Consider the following 20589-nt stretch of genomic DNA (forward strand, 5'->3'; position numbering starts at 1 on the left):
GTGTACCTGTAGCCCCAGTTACTCAGCAGGCTGAGGTAGGAGAATCACTTGAGCCCAGGAGGCAGAGGTTCCAGTGAGCCGAGATGGCGCCACTGCACTCCAGCCTGGGCAACAGAGGGAGACCCTGTCACAAACCAAAAAGAAACAAACAAACAAAAAAAGAGCGAGAGAGAGGGAAGTTGGTTAATGGGTACAAAAATACGATTAAATAGAAGAAATACATTCTGGCATTTGTTAACACAGTAAGATGATGAAAGTAATTTATTGTGTGTGTGTATATATATATAATTTTTTTTTTTTTTCTTGAGACAGAGTCTCGCTGTGTTGCCTGGGCTGGAGTGCAGTGGCATGATCTCGGCTCACTGCAAGCTCCACCTCCTAGGTTCACGCCATTCTCCTGCCTCAGCCTCCTGAGTAGCTGGGACTACAGGCGCCTGCCACCACGCCCAGCTAATTTTTTGTATTTTTAGGAGAGACGGAGTTTCACCATGTTAGCCAGGATGGTCTCGATCTCCTGACCTCGTGATCCGCCCACCTCGGCCTCCCAAAGTGCTAGGATCACAGGCATGAGCCACCACGCCCGGCCATTTATTGTGTATATTAAAAGAACAAGAAAGAATATTTGAGATGTTCCTAATACAAAAAAAGTAATAGATGTTTGAGGTGATGTATATCCTAATTACTCTGATTTGAGCAATACACATCAGACGCATGTATCAAAATATCACATGGACCCCAAAATATGTACAATTATTATGTATCAATAAAAATGGGGGTACTTTATAGACATAACTATGTTCTCATTTCTTTTTGTTGGGCTACATCAATTAGCTAAAAAGTTTGAGAAAAGTCACACACACATACACACACACACCCACACACACGAGCTTTCGGTCAACCTCATTGTTCAACATGATAACAGTGTCGGGCACTTTGTAAACACTGAATAATGTTTCCATTACAGTTGTCACTCCGAATCTACAAGGGATAAGTTACAGGAACTCCCACAGATACCAAAATCCTTTTATGCTAAGGTCCTCTATATAAAATGGCATTGTGTTTGCATAAAACCCATGCACATTTGCCCATATACTTTAAATTATTTCTAGATTACTCATAATACCTAATACAATGTAAGTGCTATGTAATAGTTGTTATACTGTATTGTTTTTTATTGTCTTCTTTTTTCTTTTTTTTTTTTAACATTTTCAATCTGTGGTTGGTTAAATCTATGAACAAGGATCCCATGGATATGGAGGGCCAATTTAATTATTCAGTTATCTAAAGGTTGGTGTCTACATAAGCACATGAGAAAAAGCAAAAAAAAAAACCAAAATTTTCTGGAAAGGGAGTTTTCAATTTAGATTTTAAGGGGACCAAGTGTTCTGTGAACACCCTGAAATTGTATGTAAAATATGTGCTTGTGGCCAAGCGTGGTGGCCTACGCCTGTAATCCCAACACTTTGGGAGGCCGAGGCGGGCAGATCACTTGAGGCCAGGAGTTCCAGACCAGCCTGGCCAACATGGTGAAACCCTGTCTCTACCAAAAATGTAAATATTAGCTGGACATGCTGGTGCAAGCCTGTAGTCCCAGCTACTTGGGAGGCTGAGGCAGAAAAATGTCTGGAACCCTGGAGGCGGAGGTTACAGTAAGCTGAGATTGAGCCACTGCACTCCAGCCTGGGTGACAGAGCGAGACTCCATCTCAAAAAACAATACAAAAAAAATTATGTAGTTCCTAGGGATAAGCTTGGGAAGTACACTCTAGACTTGGATTGCATCTTTCAGGGAAAGATTATATATTATCTCCATAATATGGCAAAGATCAATATTAACTATTTTAAGCACAATATTACTCTTCTGCTTTTCGTTTTGTTTTGTTTTTGAGATGGAGTTTCTCTCTTGTTGCCCAGGCTGGAGTGTGACGGCGCGATCTCGGCTCACTGCAACCTCTGCCTCCAGGGTTCAAGTGATTCTCCTGCCTCAGCCTCCGGAGTAGCTGGAATTCCAGGCTTGTGCCACAAAGCCCAGCTAATTTTGTATTTTTAATAGAGGCAGGGTTTCACCATGTTGGTCAGGCTGGTCTCGAACTCCTGGCCTCAGGTGATCTGGCCACCTCAGCCTCCCAAAGTGCTGGGATGAGCTTGGGCATGAGCCACCGCGCCTGGCCTTTTTTTTTTTTTTTTTTTCCAATTACAAACATTATAAGATGACTAGTGTTACAGCATAATAAACACACATGAACAGATGATTGTGGTGCATGTTTAACTGAATCAGAGTCAATTAATGATAGCCATACTCACAGTGTTACAAGGTAATTAGACAGAGAGGATAATAAAATGTAAATGCCTGAAACCTCTGTTACTTTTACATGGTCGAATCAAATATCTCTCTTCATATTTTAATTTTTGTAACAGCTGCAGGTAACTCTAATGCCAATAGTCCTATCTAAGATGATGTCGTCCTCACCCAGACAGGGAAATTGGTGTCAGGGAGCAGAGAAGTCCCAAAGAAAAGAACTCTACATACCTGGTATTTAAGGAGAGAGAAGGAATTCCTTCCAGGTCCAAAAGATTATCCAGGGAGGGCAAAAGATTATCAGGACAGGGAATGAAGGCCTGGAGCTGGCAGACAAAACTTAAAGCAGGGAATGTCTCGTGCTAGCACACTGCTCCAAGCATCCCCGCAACACCTGGGTAACCACAGATCCTTGTGGAACCGGGTATCTGGAGGAGGGTAGGGAATGTTTCTTCTCTTATATCTTCCCTCCCTTCCTAGAGAGACTTCATCAGATTTATCAGCTTCCACCTACCTGCACACACCCAAAATTCCTCCAACAGAAGAGAAAGCAGGTGTGCTCCTCCCCAACACATGCTACAAAGGTGAGAATCTGTATGAAGAGCCTCATCACCATCATTTATTGAACAACTATTAAACATGGGGCACTTGCTTTACCTTCATTTTCTTATTTAATCCTCACAACAACACTATAAGGTAGACACTACGATTATTCCCATTCAATAGGCTGTATCTTCTCAGCTCAAAGTAGTGCAGTTTGGCCGGGCGCGGTGGCTCAAGCCTGTAATCCCAGCACTTTGGGAGGCCGAGACGGGCGGATCACGAGGTCAGGAGATCGAGAGACCATCCCGGCTAACACGGTGAAACCCCGTCTCTACTAAAAAATACAAAAAAACTAGCCGGGCGCGGTGGCGGGCGCCTGTAGTCCCAGCTACTCGGGAGGCTGAGGCAGGAGAATGGCGTAAACCCGGGAGGCGGAGCTTGCAGTGAGCTGAGATCCGGCCACTGTACTCCAGCCTGGGTGACAGAGCAAGACTCCGTCTCAAAAAAAAAAAAAAAAAAAAAAAAAAAAAAGTAGTGCAGTTTGAAGAGAACTACACTAGAGCTCGGTAATTTTTATTACAACGGCTCATCTATAATTTCTTATTTATTTTCCTTTGGTGTAAATCTTTATTTCTTCACTTCTGAACTACTAGACCTGCCTACCTGGTCTCCTATCCTCCATCATGTACATCCAGTTCATCCTCATCCTCCACACAGAGTCACTGAAGCATAAGGTGAGCCAGCCTAGAGGCCTCACCACTGCTGCAAGGGGTTGGAGTAGCCAAAAACAAACACTTTTCTAGCTTAATACAAAAGACTGGGATTGTGAACACTCTAATACTCATGCTTCATTCATATTTTCAGTCAAATTTTCAGGTTTTTAAAAGGGAAAATGTGTTTTGGCATGTTTAATCTTTAGAACACATTGAATATTGTCAAGTACTTACTTAGAACAAATTAAATCTACTATGATTGTGATTATGGTTGAGTGTAACACATGAGTAATTTTTCCTGCCAGGAAAGCTGCTCTAGAAGCCTTCTTATGACTTGGCATCACTGAGTGACATTTGGTCTAATGAGGCCATAAATACAGTCATGTGATGGTCATTTTCTGCAGGCTAGTTTGTTTCATAGCACTATCAGTACTCCACAGTAATGGAGTCATAGGTGGAGTAACACTTGATACACAGCAAAGATGAGCTTTAAAAAAATTATCTTACACTTAATGACCAGCAATTAAAATAATAAAACAAGATCCATAGCAACATTGTGCACAGGTCAGAGAAAATGTGACAAATAAAATGCTCATAATATTTTGTGAAGAAAACAAATAGGAATATGTCTGGTCTCAAGTTTGACTTTTCTCTAGAATTTTCAAATCCTAGAACCATGCATATATCAATATAATATGTTTATGGGGTAAAAACAACAACTAATATGAATCATACATATTAATATATAACTGTGCAGTTGTCAACAAGTGCATGTTCTCAGATAATTACCTAATAGGGTTATCTTGCCTATCTTTCTGGTGGTTGAGACACACCTAAGGGTGAGGATTCTGTGTCCTGATCACCTATCTCTAATGAACCTCTGGCTTTCATTCTAGAAAAAAAAAAATCATTCCTTTTTTTCTTGGAGAAATAAGCCAATAAAAACAAATAAAGAAAAAAGAAAAAAATCATTGTTGAAATACAGAAAAATCATTCTTGAAATCAATAACTTAATTTGACTTTTACTAAGACAAATCTTTCCAATCTTCCTTAATTTCTCTTGAAAGAAATGACATGTCTCCAAGTAGAAATTCTCCCCATGCACCCACCCCCTACCTTGGCTTTAGAGATGCTGCCCTCTCTTCTTTCCTCTCTGACCACTCTTCTGCCTCCTACCATTTCTATAACTTCAATGAGGTGTTGGTCCTAGGTATGTGATAATAGTTTTCTTTCTGTCTTCTCCCTTAATATCTCAAAAACTCTGGTTGCTTCAGTGGACATGTCCAGGCTAACAACTCTAAAATAAATCTGTTATTTCAACCCAGAGACTTCTCCAGCCTGAGAGTCCTATGTGCTAAACATTTGCAACAACCACTGAGTCCAGTTCAATAATTCTAAGCTTGCCTATAATTATTCTCACCAAATTATCTTCCCATTCTCATGTCGCTATTTCTAGCAATGATCCAATTACACACCATCTTACCAAATCTTGAAACTTCAATATCATATTTTATTCAACTCTCTTTCTCATGGTCCCTTCCCACTCACTAGTATATCTTTTCACTGCAACCTCTGCCTCTCAGGTTCAAGCAATTCCCCTGCCTCAGCCTCCCGAGTAGTTGGAATTACAGGCGCCCACCACCACGCCTGGCTAATTTTTGTATTTTCAGTAGAGACAGGGTTTTGCCATGTTGGTCAGGCTGGTCCCGAACTCCTGACCTCAGGTGATCTGCCCGCCTCGACCTCCCAAAGTGCTGGGATTACAGGCATGAGCCACCACACCCGGCCTAGTATATCTACTAATAATCATTGCCAAACTTCAGTGGATTTTTTCCTGCATTAGAAAGGCTTTTCTTGCCAGGCATGGTGATTCACACCTGTAATCCTGTAATCCTAGCACTTTTGGAGGGCGAAGCAGGAGGATCTCTTGAGCCCAGGAGTTCAAGATACAGCCTGGGCAATACAGTGAGACCTTGTCTCCACAAAAACCTTAAAAAATTAGCAGAGCGTGGTGTTACGTGTGGGTGGTCCCAGCTACTGGGGAGGCTGAAACACGAGGATCACTTGCGCCTGGGAGGCGGAGGTTATAGCGAGCCAAGATTGCACCATTGCACTCCAGCCTGAGTGACAGAGATCCTGCCAAAAAAAAAAAGGGCTTTTCTTGCATTCCTTCGTTTTCATTTTTTTTTAATTGCCATTCTAGTTATCTTACTTCTGCCATTCAGTCCAAAATTTCTGGGTTACCATTACTTTCTCCTAGATGGTATCCTTTGTTTTTCTCTATTTTTTTTTGTTTGTTTGTTGTTACCAAATGCAATTTCCTTACAGCACCACTTTGATAGTATCCTTCCTCTGATCCATAAGCCATAAGCTTCAACAACAGTATATCACAGAGGTTTAGACTGGGGCTTCTCACATTTTAACATGTACACAAGTCAGCTGGGGCTCTTTCTAAAATGCAGATTGGGATTCCACTGGCCTGTGGTGAGTCCTGAGGGTCTGCATTCCCAGCTCCATGGAGGTGGGGGAGGCGGGTGATATTGATACTGCTGGCTCATGGACCATGTTTTGAAGATTTATGTCCTTGGTCATGTTCAAGTCTCATCTTCCTCATCTATCAAATGAGGAGAACAATAGCTGATAACAGGCCTCCTGCCCTCACCTTTGCTGTCATTCAGTCTATTCTCAATATAGCAGATAGAATGTTTTTGTTAATATGTAAGTCTGATCACGTCCCTCCTCTGATCAAAGACTCCCAGTGCCTTCATTCTCACTCAGGTAAAGCAAAGTACTTACCTTGGCCTGCAAGGCCTACATGATCTGATCCATCCTTCACCTCCCTGACTGCAACTCCTAGCATCCTCCTTCTTGCTTATTCCACTCCGCCCTCGCTGCCTTCTTTGCTGTTTTTAAAACAACAGCAAGCTTCTTTAGGGTTTCCTCTTGCCTTTTATTATGTCTAAAATGCTCTTCCTCCAGATAGTTGCACGGTATGCTCCCTCACTTCCTTTAAACTTGGACTTGAAGGTCATTTTCTCAATCATATCTTCCTTAGCCATGCTATCTAAAATTGCAAACATCCCTCCTTCACCACCAGGTCCTCACATCCTCTTCCTTGCTTTATTTTTCTTGGTAACATTTATCCATATCTAATACAGCAAATATTTTGCTTAGAGAATATAAGCTCCAGGAGGGCACAGATTCTTGTTTCATTATTCTTACATTTCCGTATGTTTTATTTAGCTGATCCCTCAAGAACTAGAAAAGTGCCTGGTACATAAATAAATATTTGTTAACTGAAAAAAAAATGGAGAATAATACCTACCTCAAATGATTATTATGAGGATAATAAGATAGCACACATAAAGCATTTAACACAGTACTTTAAATAAAAACTAAAATTGTTTGATTCTAATTTAGTTATCTTTCAATAATAAGATAGATAAATACATTGTGGTAAATTCATACTGTAGAATTCTATGAAGCCATGGAAATAAATACTTATATGAATTAATACGGATAAATCTCAGTAACATAATGTTAGGTAAAAGAAGCAATGCAAAATAAAATTATATATATATATATATTTGTGTATGTGTGTGAGTATATGTACATATTTAACACACAAAAACTAATCTAGACCAACGGACATCAGAATATTAGTTACCTTTGTAGGTGGGAGGAGAGACAGAGAATGCACAAAGCTGGCATCTGGGGTGCTGAAATGTTCAATTACTTAATCTGGTGGTGCTTACACAACATTTTCACAGCTTAAGAATTCATTGAATTATATACCCATGATTTGTATACTTTTTGTGCGTATGTTATATTTCAATTAAAATGTTTTCTTTAAAAATGAGAAAATGGTCTTTATGCTAGGAAACACTAAGCATAATTGAGGAGAGAGAAATTAATTGAAAGTTTACGTAATAAATGTCAAAACTACCAGTCTTCTTTTTTTCTTTTTGTTTTCAGATGGAGTCTCACCCTGTCACCCAGGCTGGAGGGCAGTGGTGCTATCTTGGCTCACTGCAACCTCTGCCTCCCGGGTTCAAGCAATCCTCCTGCTTCAGCCTCTCCAGTAGCTGGGACTACAGGTGCGTGCCACCACATCCAGCTAATTTTTTGTATTTTTAGTGGAGACCAGGTTTCACTGTGTTAGTCAGGATGGTCTTGATTTCCTGACCTTATGATCTGCCCGCCTCAGCCTCCCAAAGTGCAGGGATTACAGGTGTGAGCCACCGTGCCTGGCCCAGGCTTCTTTTTACTTGAATCCCAGAACTTAGTCAGCCAGGGCTTTCCCCTCCAGACAAGTTAGGTGATTCTTCTCTGGAGACTTTGACAAACGAGGAGAAAAGACTTGATATTACGGTCGGGCGCTATGGCTCACGCCTATAATCCCAGCACTTTGGGAGACTGAGGTGGGCAGATCACCTGAGGTCAGGAGTTTGAGACTAGCCTAGCCAACATGGTGAAACCCCATCTCTACTAAAAACAGAAAAATTAGCCAGGCACGGTGGCGGGCGCCTGTAATCACAGCTACTCAGGAGGCTGAGGCAGGAGAATTGCTTAAACCCAGGAGGCAGAGGTTGCAGTGAGCTGAGATCTCACCATTGCACTCTAGCCCAGGCAACAGGTGCAAGACTCTGTCTCAAAAAAAAAAAAAAAAAAGAAAAGACTTGATATTAGGGGTTCTTCGACATAAGGCTTAGCAGATCACTCCGTAATGAAGGCTCCAGCTGACAAGCCTCCCACATGCACACAGCATTAATTAGGTTTTGTTTCTTGCTTTCTGTTTTTGTTTTTTTTGACAGTCTCACTCTGTTGCCCAGGCTGGAGTGCTCTAGTGGCGAGATCTCAGCTCAATGCAACCTCTGTCTCCCAGGTCCAGGAGATTCTTGTGCCTCAGCCTCCTGAGTAGCTAGGACTGCAGGCATGCACCACCATGCCCAGCTAATTTTTTTTTTTTTTTGTATTTTTAGTAGAGACAGGGTTTTGCAATGTTGGCCAGGCTGGTCTCGAACTACTGGCCTCAAGTGATCCACCCACCTTGGTCTCCCAAATAATTCGCTTTTTAATGTGCAAATCTTAAATATGCTCAGATAGCCAAAGGCTACTGGATATTTTAGAAAAAATTTAATGTGAAGTAAAGAAGACAAAGCAGGGAGGAAAAAATTGTCAAAAAATAAATCATTCCTGTGAGACTACATCAAACTAAAAAACTTCTGCAAAGGAAGCAATCAACAAAATGAAAAGGTAGCCTATAGATGAGGAGAAAATATGTGTGAACCATATATCTGATGAGTTAATATCCAAAATATATAAGGAACCCACACAACTCAATAGTAAAATAATAATAATAATAATAACAACCTAATTTAAAAATGGGCAAAGATCTGAATAGACATTTCTCCAATGAAGATGTAAAAATGTCCAACAGGTAGGAAAATGCAAATCAAAACCGCAATGAGATATCACTTCACACCTGTTAAGATGGCCATTACCAAAAATACAAAAGATAACAAGTGTTGGTGAGGATGTGGAAAAAAGGGAACGCTTCCACATTGTTGATAAGAATGTAAACTGGTGCAATCACCATAAATAAAATGGTTTCTCAAGAAATTAAAAATAAAATCACCACATGAACCCAGTAATCTCACTTCTAGGTATATATCCAAAGGAAATAAAATCAGCATCTCTGATATAAAATGACACCTAGGAGATATTTACATTCATATGTTCATTGCAGCATTATTCACAATAGTCAAGATATAGGGCCGGGCGTGGTGGCTCACACCTTTAATCCCAGCACTTTGGGAGGCCGAGGCAGGCAGATCACGAGGTCAGGAGTTTGAGACCAGCCTGACCAATATGGTGAAACCCCGTCTCTACTAAAAATACAAAAATTAGACAGGCATGGTGGTGCGTGCCTACAAACCCAGCTACTCGGGAAGCTGCGGCAGGAGAATCGCTTGAACCCGGGAGGTGGAGGTTGCAGCAAGCTAAGATCGCGCCGCTGCACTCCAGCCTGGGTGACAGAGCGAGACTCTGTCTCAAATTTAAAAAAAGATATAGAAATGACTTAAGTATCCATCAATGGATGGATGGTTAAAGAAATTGTGGAATATATACACAATGAAATATTATTCAACCTTTAAAAAAAGATCCTGTCATTTATGACAATGTGGATAAATCTGGAGGATGTTACGCTAAGTGAAATAAGCAGGAGACAGAATAAGATTGCTTGATCTCACTTATACATGGAATCGTTTTTATTTTTATTTTTTTTTTAAAGACAGGATCTCACTCTGTCACCCAGGCTAGAGTGCAGTGGCCTAATCAAAGCTCACTGCAGCTTTGAATTCCTGGGCTCAAGCGACCCTCTAACCTCTCAAGTAGCTGGAACTACAAGAATGCCCCACCGGGCCCCACTTATTTTTAAGTATTTTTGTAGAAACTTGGTCTCACTCTGTTGCCCAGGCTCGTTTCGAACTCCTGTCCTCAAGGGATCCTCTCACTTCTACCTCTCAAAGTGCTAGGATTAGAGGCGTGAGTCACATGCTCAGCCTATGTGGAATCTTTAAAAGAGCTGAATACATAGAAACACAGAGTAGAACGGTGGTTCCCAGGGGCAGAGGAGGTAGAGTGGAAATAGGGTGAGGTCGATTGTTTTGAAAAAACTTCCGAATCTGTTTTTCCTCTGCTCTCCCCCAACAACGATCAACACAGACGAGTTCTGTGACCCCAAAATACGTGGAGATTTCTCCCCACCTGCAAGCAAGCAAGCAAGCATTTCAGCAGCAGACACCAGCTCGGTGTCCTACAATTGAGTTCTGACACAGTCTTCCTGGGGATAGCGTCAGATCCCACAGGTTGAGGGCTCTCTCCGCACGACTGTCCCCTCCTTCCCTCCAGTTACAAGTCCGGGCCTTCGGAACTTCTGACTGACTAGCTTCAAGTTGGAGTTCCTATGAGTCCCTCTTTGACTTAATTTGCTAGAGCGACTCACAGAACTCAGGGAAACACTTACCTTCACCAGTTTATTACAAAGAAGATTTTAAAAGATACATATAAACAGCCAGATGAGAAGATACACAAGGCCAGGTCTGAAAGGGTCCTGAGTGCAAGAGCTCCTGTCCCTGTGGAGTTGGGGTGTGCCACCCTCCCAGCATATGAATGAGTTCTTGTTCACCTTCCTGTTGGCCTCCAAGTGTTCAGCTCCCCGGAAGTTCTCTGAACTCCCGCCTTTGGGCCTATTACGGAGATTTCATTGGTTGTTCATGGTTGAAGCACAAACAATCGTGTCGAAATGTGATTGGATGGCCGGGCGCCGCGGCTCTGGCCTGTAATCCCAGCACTTTGGGAGGCCGAGGCGGGTGGATTGCTTGAGGTGAGTAGTTTGAAAACGGCTTAACATGGTGAAACCCTGTCTCTACTAAAAATACAAAAATTAGCTGGGCATAGTGGCCGGCGCCTGTAATCCCAGCTACTCAGGAGACTGAGGCAGGAGAATCACTTGAACCCAGGAGGCAGAGGTTGTAGTGAGCTGAGACCGCGCCACTGCACTCCAGCCTGGCAACAAAGCAAGACTTAGTCTAAAAAAAAAAAAAGATATGTGATCGGACAAAAAGGGCATGATTTAAACCCAGCAAGCTCTGTCTGTTCAGTTCAGATTCTTCTTGCTCTCCGTGCAGCATTCCTTCCTCCAGAGTATGGAGCAGGACCGTATCTGGAATGAGGGTCTTAGGACCCACAATCGGATTCCAGTGCTGCCTTGGGACTCTAATGAAAAGAGGGCAGGAAAAGGTCAGAGGGAGAGATTCTGTCACTTGAGGCCTGCTTCTGAGTCTTAACAAAAGACTGTAACAAGGGCTATGGGAGTTATGAGCCAGGAACTGTGGATGAAAACATATATACATATTAGGCTGGTGCAAAAGTGATTGCAGTGTTTTGAGTTCTGTGAGCTGTATTTCTCCTGTATTCCCAGTGCTTTGGGAGGCCAAGGTGGGAGGCTCACTTGAGGCCAGGAATTCAAGACTAGCCTGCGCAACATAGCGAGACTCCTGTCTCCACAGATAATGAAAAAATTAGCCAGACATGGTGACTCGCACCTGTAGTCCTAGCTACTCAGCAGGCTGAGGCAGGGGGACTGCTTGAGTCCAGGAGTTCAAGGTTGCAGTGAGCTATGATTGTGCCATTGCACTGTAGCCTGGGTGATGGCGTGACCCTGTCTTACAAAAAATCAATTTAATTAATTAATCTTCCATAAATATATTCCAGAAAGTAGGGCAAAAGACAATAATTTGGAAAATAGATGGAAAAGCTATGAAAACTTGTAGACCAACCCAAGGGTCCTAAGATAGAGAGAAGGGAAAAAACAGAGTCAAGAATATTATCAAGAGATTGACTCAAGAAAATTTCCCAGCATATAAGTCTAAATTCTAAATTGAGCATCCATCACAGTGGATGAAAAGGAATTCAAATTATTGTGAAATTCTACAACAGTGGCAAAAAATAAAAGCCCCTATATGCTTTTGTGATAAAAATGTCATACAAAGCTGAAGAATCAGAAAAGCATTGGATAACTCAGCAGCAATACTGGAAACTAGAAGACAATGGTCCAACGGCATCAAAAGTTTGAGGGAAAATTATTTCCAATGTAGAGTAACACATTCAGCTGGATAATAAAATGCAAAAGTAAATAAAAATATTTTCAGGTGTTCAGAACCTGAAATTTTCCTAACATGCTCATCTCTTAAGAGCTACTAGAGGATTGGCTCCAGAAAAACAATAGAATAAACTGAAAATGGAAAGTATGGTATTCAGGGAACAGGGGAGCCAATATGAGAAAAAAGTAAAAGGAATCCACAGAGTGAGAGGGACAGGAGGCCCCAAAACAAGGGCTGTGCAGTAGGCCTAAGGAGCAGCTAGACAGAATTGAGCAGGCATGGAGAATGTGGGGAGATTTTCTTCAATAAGTTGCAAATGATAAAATACCTGGAGCATATTGAAAATAATTTACTAATCGGGGGGAGGGGGGAGATGGGGCTTGAAATACTAGAAAATACACAGACAACTAAGCAAGTGAAAAAAAAAAAAAACTAAACTAATTCCAGGAAAGGAATAATCATGGTGATATGGGTTGGCTGTGTCCCCACCCAAATCTCATCTTGAATTGATTGTAGTTCCCATAATCCACACATATCGTGGGAGGGACCCAGTGGGAGATAACTGAATCATGGGGGTGGTTACCTCCATGGTGTTCTTGTGAGAGTGAGTGGGTTCTCATAAGATCTGATGGTTTTATAAGGGGTTTTTTTCCCCCTTTTGCTTGGCACTTCTTGCTGCCACCATGTGAAGAAGGACATGTTTGCTTCCCCGTCCACCATGATTGTAAGTTTCCTGAGACCTCCCCAGCTCTCGGGAACTGTGAGTCAATTAAACCTCTTTAAACCTGTCAGTGGAACTGTGAGTCAATTAAACCTCTTTCTTTTATAAATTACCCAGCCTCAGGTATGTCTGTAACAGTGTGAGAACAGACTAATACACATAGTATATTACATTTTCCTTTTCTATGCAGATAAGGAATCATAGTATACCATGTATTCTCCTGTGAGTAGCATTTTCATAATACTGAAAATCCTGAATATGGAACTAGCCAAGGTTACAATATATCTGTGTGGAGAAATGTATGTGTGCATATGTGTAGTGGGGATGGCAAAATGAGCTAAATTCTCAGCTTCCATGGTGAGTTTTCAAAACATAATACCTAAAGCTAACCAAGAAATAACAATAAAAACATATTATTGAGGGATATAGAGCCATAAAATAAAATAATCAGCTGAAGGAATTGAACCTTGAACAAGCCAAGCAACACATATAAAAATGAACTTTAAAAAGCTACATATCTATGGACTGGGCATGGTGGCTCAAGCCTGTAATCCCAGCACTTCGGGAGGCCGAGGCGGGTGGATTACGAGGTCAAGAGATCGAGACAATCCTGGCCAAAATGGTGAAACCCCATCTGTACTAAAAATACAAAAATTAGCCAGGCGTGGTGGCAAGCACCTTTAGTCCCAGCTACTCAGGAGGCTGAGGCAGGAGAATCACTTGAACCTGGGAGGCGGAGGTTGCAGTGAGCCAAGATTGCACCACTGCACCCCAGCCTGGTGACAGAGTGAGACTCCGTCTCAAAAACAAACAAACAAACAAAAAAACAAACAAAAAACTATACAGCAATGAAATCAGCCAGCCAGGAGATGAATTTTTTTAAAATTGTGGGCCAGGCATGGTGGCTTATGTCTGTAACCCCAGCACTTTGGGAGGCTGAGGCAGGTGGATCAGCTGAGGTCAGGAGTTCGAGACCAGCCTAACCAACATGGAGAAACCATATCTTTACTAAAAATACAAAATTAGCCGGGCGTGATGGTGCATGCCTGTAATCCCAGCTAATCAGGAGGCTGAGACAGGAGAATCGTTTGAACCTGGGAGGCGGAGGTTGCAGTGAACTGAGATCGTGCTATTGCACTCCAGCCTAGACACAAGAGCGAAACTCCGTCTCAATAAATAAATAAAATAAAATAAAATAAAATAAAATTGCCTAGAATAAATGGGATATGGCAAAAATATGTTAACAAGCATTTAATCTATTTAAATATGAGAATTATAATTACAGTGGGAATATAAATGTTTTTAAATTGACAGTAAAAATAAGTAACAAAAAATTGGAGAAGGGAAATAGAAAAAAGTATAAGAGTGTTAATGTCCTTGTCTTTTACTTAAGGAAATTAGTCAATATGGTCTAAAACAGAAACACCTAGGTCACAGAGTATCCCTCATGATCATTCCTTTTTAACTTTCGAATAATCTTTTATTAATTAAAATATGTAGTGGTGAAAAAAGAACCACTTTTTTCTGGTGGGGATGTTAATATTGGGGGATACAATGCATGTGTGGGGTTAGGGAGTCCATAGGAAATGTCTGTACCTTCCTCTCAATTTTGTTTAGGACTTCAAGACCAGCCTGGCCAACATGGTGAAACCCCATCTCTACTAAAAATACAAAAAATTAGCCAGGTATGGTGGCATGGTCCTGTAGTCCCAGCTACTTGGGAGGCTGAGGCAGGAGAATGATTTGAACCCAGGAGGAGGAGGTTGCAGTGAGCCGAGATCACGCCACTGTACTCCAGCCTGGGCGACAGAGTAAGACTCTGTCTCAAAAAAAAAAAAAAAAAAAAAAAAAGTGTTTAAAAAAAGAACATCGTAGGAACACTAGAGGGCATTAGAAAATAAATAAATTCAAATTTGAAAGAGAAACATCTGAGGTTTAGCAGTTTCTTCTATTTTACTTTAATTTCTTACCTTCTATTAAATTCAAGTAAAATTGCATATAATACCTTTTATTTTAAGTGGCTTATTGGATGATAAGCCAATAAGCATTTTATAAAATTCTCTCTACCTTTCCTCTATGCATCTAAATATTTCAATTCACCGATCCCTCTGTCCATCAAGAAGTTCTAGATATGATGCTCATCTAGTGTTACTAAACATTACTTCTAAATTACAGTGACATAATAAAATTCTTTTTTGCATATATCTGTGTTGCTTAAATTTTTACAAGTATGTTTCTTTTCAGTAAAGTCAAAGCTCACAAAAGGTCACAAGAGTATGTTAAAACAATACAAGAGTATTCTAAACAACGTCATACTGAACAGGCAAAAACTGGAATCATTCCACTTGAGAACTGGAACAAGACAAGAATCTGTCATCACTCTTATTTCAAGTAGTACTTGAAGTTCTAGCCAGAGCAATAAGGCAAGAGAAAGATAAAAGGCATTCAAATAGGAAAAGAAGTCGAACCATTTCTATTTACGGAAAATGTGATCCTATAGCTAGAAAACCCTGAAGATTCTGCCAAAAGGCTCCTGGAACTGATAAACAACTTCAGTAAAGCTTCAGGATACAAAATCAATGTACAAAATAAATAGCATTTGTATATACCAGTCACGTTCAAGCTGAGAGCCAGATGAAGAATGCAATCCCATTTAAAATAGCCACACACACAAAATGAAATACCTAGGGACACAGCTAACCAAGGAGGTGAAAGATCTCTACAAGGAGAACTAGAAAACACTGCTGAAAGATGTAAAACGTGACATAAACAAGTGGAAAAACACTTCATTTCTAATGAATTGGAAGAATCAGTATTATTAAAATAGCCATAGTGCCCAAAGCAATCTACAAATTCAACACTATTCCTATCAAACTACCAACATCTTTTTGCAGAACAGAAAAAACTATTCTAAAATTCACAAGGAACCAAAACAGGCCCCAAATAACCATAGCAATCCTAAGCAAAAATAACAAAGCTGGAGGCATCACATTGCCCATCTTCAAACTACACTATGAGGATTAGGTAAAGAAAACAGCATGGTACCGGTACAAAAACAGACACATAGACCAATTGAATAGCGTAGGAAACCTAGAAATAAAGCCACAACCATCAGATCTTCGATAAAGCTGACCAAAATAAGCAATGGGGAAAAGACTTCCTATTTTGTAAATGGTGCTGGGATAGCAGGCTAGCTATATGCAGAATGAAACTGGACCCCTACCTTTTACCATATACAAAAATTAAGATAGATTAAGATTTAAATGTAAGACCTCAAACTATAAGAATTCTAGAAAAAAGCATAGGAAACACCATTCTAGACATCAGCCTTGGGAAAGAATTTATGATGACTAAGTCTTCAAAAGCAATTGCAACAAAACCAAAAATTGACAAGTGGAACCTAATTAAACTAAAGAGCTTCTGCACAGCAAAAGAAACTATCAACAGAGTAAACAGACAACCTACAGAATGGAACAAAATATTCACAAACTATGCAGCCAACAATGGTGTCATATCCAGAATCTATAAGGAACTTAAACAACTGAACAAACAAAAACCAAATAATCCCATTTAAAAATGTGCAAAAGCCATGAACAAACACTTCTCAAAAGAAGACACACAAGTGGCCAACAAACATGAAAAAATGCTCCACATCACTAATCATCAGAGAAATTCAAATCAAAACCCCAGTGAGATACCATCTCATGCCAGTCAGTATGGCTATCATTAAAAAGTCAAGGTCAACTGCAGTGGCTCATGCCTGTAGTCCCAGCACTTTGGGAGGCCAAGGCGGGCAGATCACGAGGTCAAGAGATCGAGACCATCCTGGCCAAAATGGTGAAACCCCATCTGTACTAAAAATACAAAAATTAGCCGGGCGTGGTGGCAAGCACCTGTAGTCCCAGCTACTCAGGAGGCTGAGGCAGGAGAATCACTTGAACCCGGGAGGCGGAGGTTGCAGTGAGACAAGATCACGCCACTGCACTCTAGCCTGGTGACACAGAGACTCTGTCTCAAGAGAAAAAAAAAAAAAAAAAAAGTCAAAAAACAGCCTGGCGCAGTGGCTCACGCCTGTAATCCTAGCACTTCAGGAGGCCGAGGTGGGTGGATTGACTGAGCTCAGGAGTTTGAGACCAGCCTGGGCAACATGGCAAAACCCTGTCTCTACTAAAAATACAAAAAATTAGCCAGGCATGGTGGCACATGCCTGTAGTCCCAGCTACTTGGGAGGCTGAGGCACAAGGACTACTTGAACCTGGGGGGTTACAGTGAGCTGAGATTGTGCCACTGCACTCCAGCCTAGGCAACAGAGCGAGACTCTGTCTCCACACACACACACACCAAAAAAAAAATAAAAATAAAAAATAAAAAAAAGTCAAAAAACAACAGATGCTTGACAACGCTGCAGAGAAAAGGGAACGCATATATATTGCTGGTGGGAATGTAAATTAGTTCAGCCAGTGTAGAAAGCAGTTTGGAGATTTCTCAAAGAACTCGGAACTACCAATCAGCCAAGAAATCCCATTAGGGTATATATCCAAAAGAAAACAAATCTGTCTACCAAACACACATGCACTTGCATGTTCTTTGCAGGACTATTAACAGTAGCAAAGACACAGAATCAATCTAGGTGCCCATCAATAGTGAATTGGATAAAGAAAATGTGATACATATATACAATGGAATACCATGCAGCCATAAAAAAGAATGAAATCATATCCTTTGCAGCAACATGGATGCAGCTGGAGGCCATTATTCTAAGGGAATTAATGCAGAAACAGAAAACCAAATACCACATTTTCATTTATAAGTGGGAGCTAAAGACTGAGTACTTACGGATATAAAGATGGCACAATAGAAACTGAGGACTTCTTGGGGCGAGGGTGGGCAAGGGGCAAGGGGCAAGAGTTGAATAACTGTTGGGTTCTATGCTCAGTACCTGGGTGATGGACTCATTTGCACCCCAAACCTCAGCATCATGCAATATACCCAGGTAACCTGCACATGTAGCCCTTGAATCTAAAAAAAAAGTTAAAAGAAAAAAAAGGAATGTTCTAAAAATCATGTGAATTTGGAAAAAAATAAATACAGGTTTAGCCATGTTCATATATTACTTTGATTTAACAAAAAATAATGATGAATTTAAATATATGTGTGTAACTACAGGTAAGAAACAATAAGCTACAATATTAACTGTGGTTGTCTCTGAGAAATGAGATTTTGATTTTTTCTTTTTCTTTTTTTTTTTTTTTTTTTTTTTGAGACGGAGTCTTGCTCTGTCACCCAGGCTGGAGTGCAGTGGCGCGGTGTCGGCTCACTGCAAGCTCCGCCTCCTGGGTTCACGCCATTCTCCCTCCTCAGCCTCCCGAGTAGCTGGGACTACAGGCATCCGCCACTACACCTGGCTAATTTTTTATATTTTCAGTAGAGACGGGGTTTCACCTTTGTAGCCAGGATGGTCTCGATCTCCTGACCTAGTGATCCTCCCGCCTCGGCCTCCCAAAGTGCTGGGATTACAGGCGTGAGCCACCGCACCCGGCCGAGATTTTGATTTTTTTCTATATCTTTTTGTGCCTTTGTAAATTTCCACAATGGGCACATATCATTTAAATAATCATAAAACCGATATTCATTATATAAAAAAATTAATCAATGGATTAGTTAAGTACAGATAGAGAGTTATGTACTAGGTTAACAACTTTGCCTGCTAGACTTTACAACTGCTTGTTTAACAATGGAACACAGTAATGAAAGAATGCCCGGAAAGCTTAGGGTGGGAATGCTTTTAGACACTATTGAATACACCCACACTTTTGCACCTGCAGTTTTACAAGCTCAAATTAGAAAACCTATCATGTTAATAAAAATAAAAATATTGGAGGGAGCGCCCTTCCAGGAGAGGGAGTGGCTGCCATAGTGAGAGGCTGGTGCCGCGGCTCTTTCCCTGCAGTCCTGCCGAGGACGTGTGCGTCACGGGTGCTTCCTTCTTCTGTTCGGGTGGAAAGCTTGGGATGTGGTTAATGCCACCTACAGTTCTCAGAGCCATGCATGGCCAGATCTCACTGCATATTATCAAAAGCACATCAGTGCCAAATAATTGGTCATCTAATGTTAAAACCGCTTAAGGGGCCGGGCGCGGTGGCTCAAGCCTGTAATCCCAGCACTTTGGGAGGCCGAGACGGGTGGATCACGAGGTCAGGAGATCGAGACCATCCTGGCTAACACGGTGAAACCCCGTCTCTACTAAAAATACAAAAAAAAAAAACTAGCCGGGCGAGGTGGCGGGCGCCTGTAGTCCCAGCTACTCGGGAGGCTGAGCCAGGGGGAGAATGGCGTGAACCCGGGAGGCGGAGCTTGCAGTGAGCTGAGATCCAGCCACTGCACTCCAGCCTGGGCGACAGAGCGAGACTCCGTCTCAAAAAAAAAAAAAAATAAATAAAATAAAAAAAATAAAAAATAAAACCGCTTAAGGAAATTTGAAAATACAACATGCAGCACACTGACAATACGTCAAAACTTGGATTTGTTCCTTCCTGATAAAACAGCTGATGGTTTGAATACATCTCAGATCCTGGAAATGGACCAAAAAAAAAAAAATCAAATACTAGCATGCTGTCTCCATTAAATGCTGCTCATTGCCAAGATGAAAAAGCACACCTTCCAACCATGAAATCCTTTGGTACTCACAGGAGCGACTGACAAACCAAATCTATTGGGTTCTAAATTGTTTATAAAAATGTGAAAGAGGCATTTCTCATCTATATCAATGGAAACATTTGTTCCAAAACAAGACTTTCCACAGACCAAGAGACCACTAAAAGCATCCAGGACCAGGCAGCCATCCAGGACCAACCTTCCAGTTCTGTCTGTGAATGAGGTGAAGTGGGGTTGGCCATGGCTCTTGTGTTTGGTGATCATTGCCCACGCTAAACCAGCGTGTGTTGCATGCCAGCCTTACCACCAACATAAGAGAAATGGCAGTCAACTCAGACTTCTTCATCAAGATCTTTGAAGCCTAAAAAATATTCAAAGGGATTCAAAATCTTAATTTTTAAGAATTAATGATACATATAAAAACAAAATACAGGCAATAAAACATGAAAATATAGTTTATAAAAGATTTAGTTATTGGTCTAAGGAAACTGAAAAAGAGGACTAGTACTAAGTCCAGTCTAAGAATGAAACTGTAAAAAAAAAAAAAAAAAAAAAAAAAACAAAACCCACTAGAAAAAAACAGACTAGAAATTCTTCATCAAATTAAAAAATATTGTAACTCTTCAGACAGATAAGCCTTTATTAGCCTGTGGCAACCGTGCATGGAGTGGTGAAATGACACACTAGGGTAGACAGACTCCAAAAACAGCAGGGGAAGAGGGCCTTGCTTTTTTATCCTCTTCAGGTTTAAGGGGGTATTTTTTATTCATCCTTAAGGGGTTTATGGGAGTTTTTCTGCTACAATTTGCATTTCTCCTTTAATAACAATTTAAGGGTCCAAATCAAGCCCTTGGTAACCTTTGTATCTTGCATAATACCTAGAACTGTGCCTTGTACTTAAATGTTTACTAAATTGGAAAGGATTGAAAAGAGGCAAGAGGATCTTTAATGTTGATGACTATCAACATTAAAGATACTTTAAACTTGATGA

At 41.0% G+C, this 20589-nt stretch overlaps 1 protein-coding gene and 1 pseudogene across 2 annotated transcripts in view; one reads left to right on the forward strand and one right to left on the reverse strand.

Annotated features, from left to right (window-relative positions):
* The window catches only part of TRPM6 (transient receptor potential cation channel subfamily M member 6), a 196124-nt gene extending 193469 nt beyond the window's left edge, over positions 1 to 2655 (reverse strand). For both annotated transcript variants that reach the window (XM_077966225.1, XM_077966218.1), the window contains exon 1: positions 2530 to 2655. The gene's annotated coding sequence lies outside the window, so the exon portion shown is untranslated. The remainder of the gene's footprint in view (positions 1 to 2529) is intronic.
* Positions 2656 to 18964: 16309 nt separating this feature from the next.
* Positions 18965 to 19956, forward strand: LOC100427143 (required for meiotic nuclear division protein 1 homolog pseudogene; annotated as a pseudogene).
* Positions 19957 to 20589: the final 633 nt, after the last annotated feature.

The sequence above is a fragment of the Macaca mulatta genome, chromosome 15 (assembly GCF_049350105.2).
Source record: "Macaca mulatta isolate MMU2019108-1 chromosome 15, T2T-MMU8v2.0, whole genome shotgun sequence".
NCBI lineage: Eukaryota > Metazoa > Chordata > Mammalia > Primates > Cercopithecidae > Macaca > Macaca mulatta.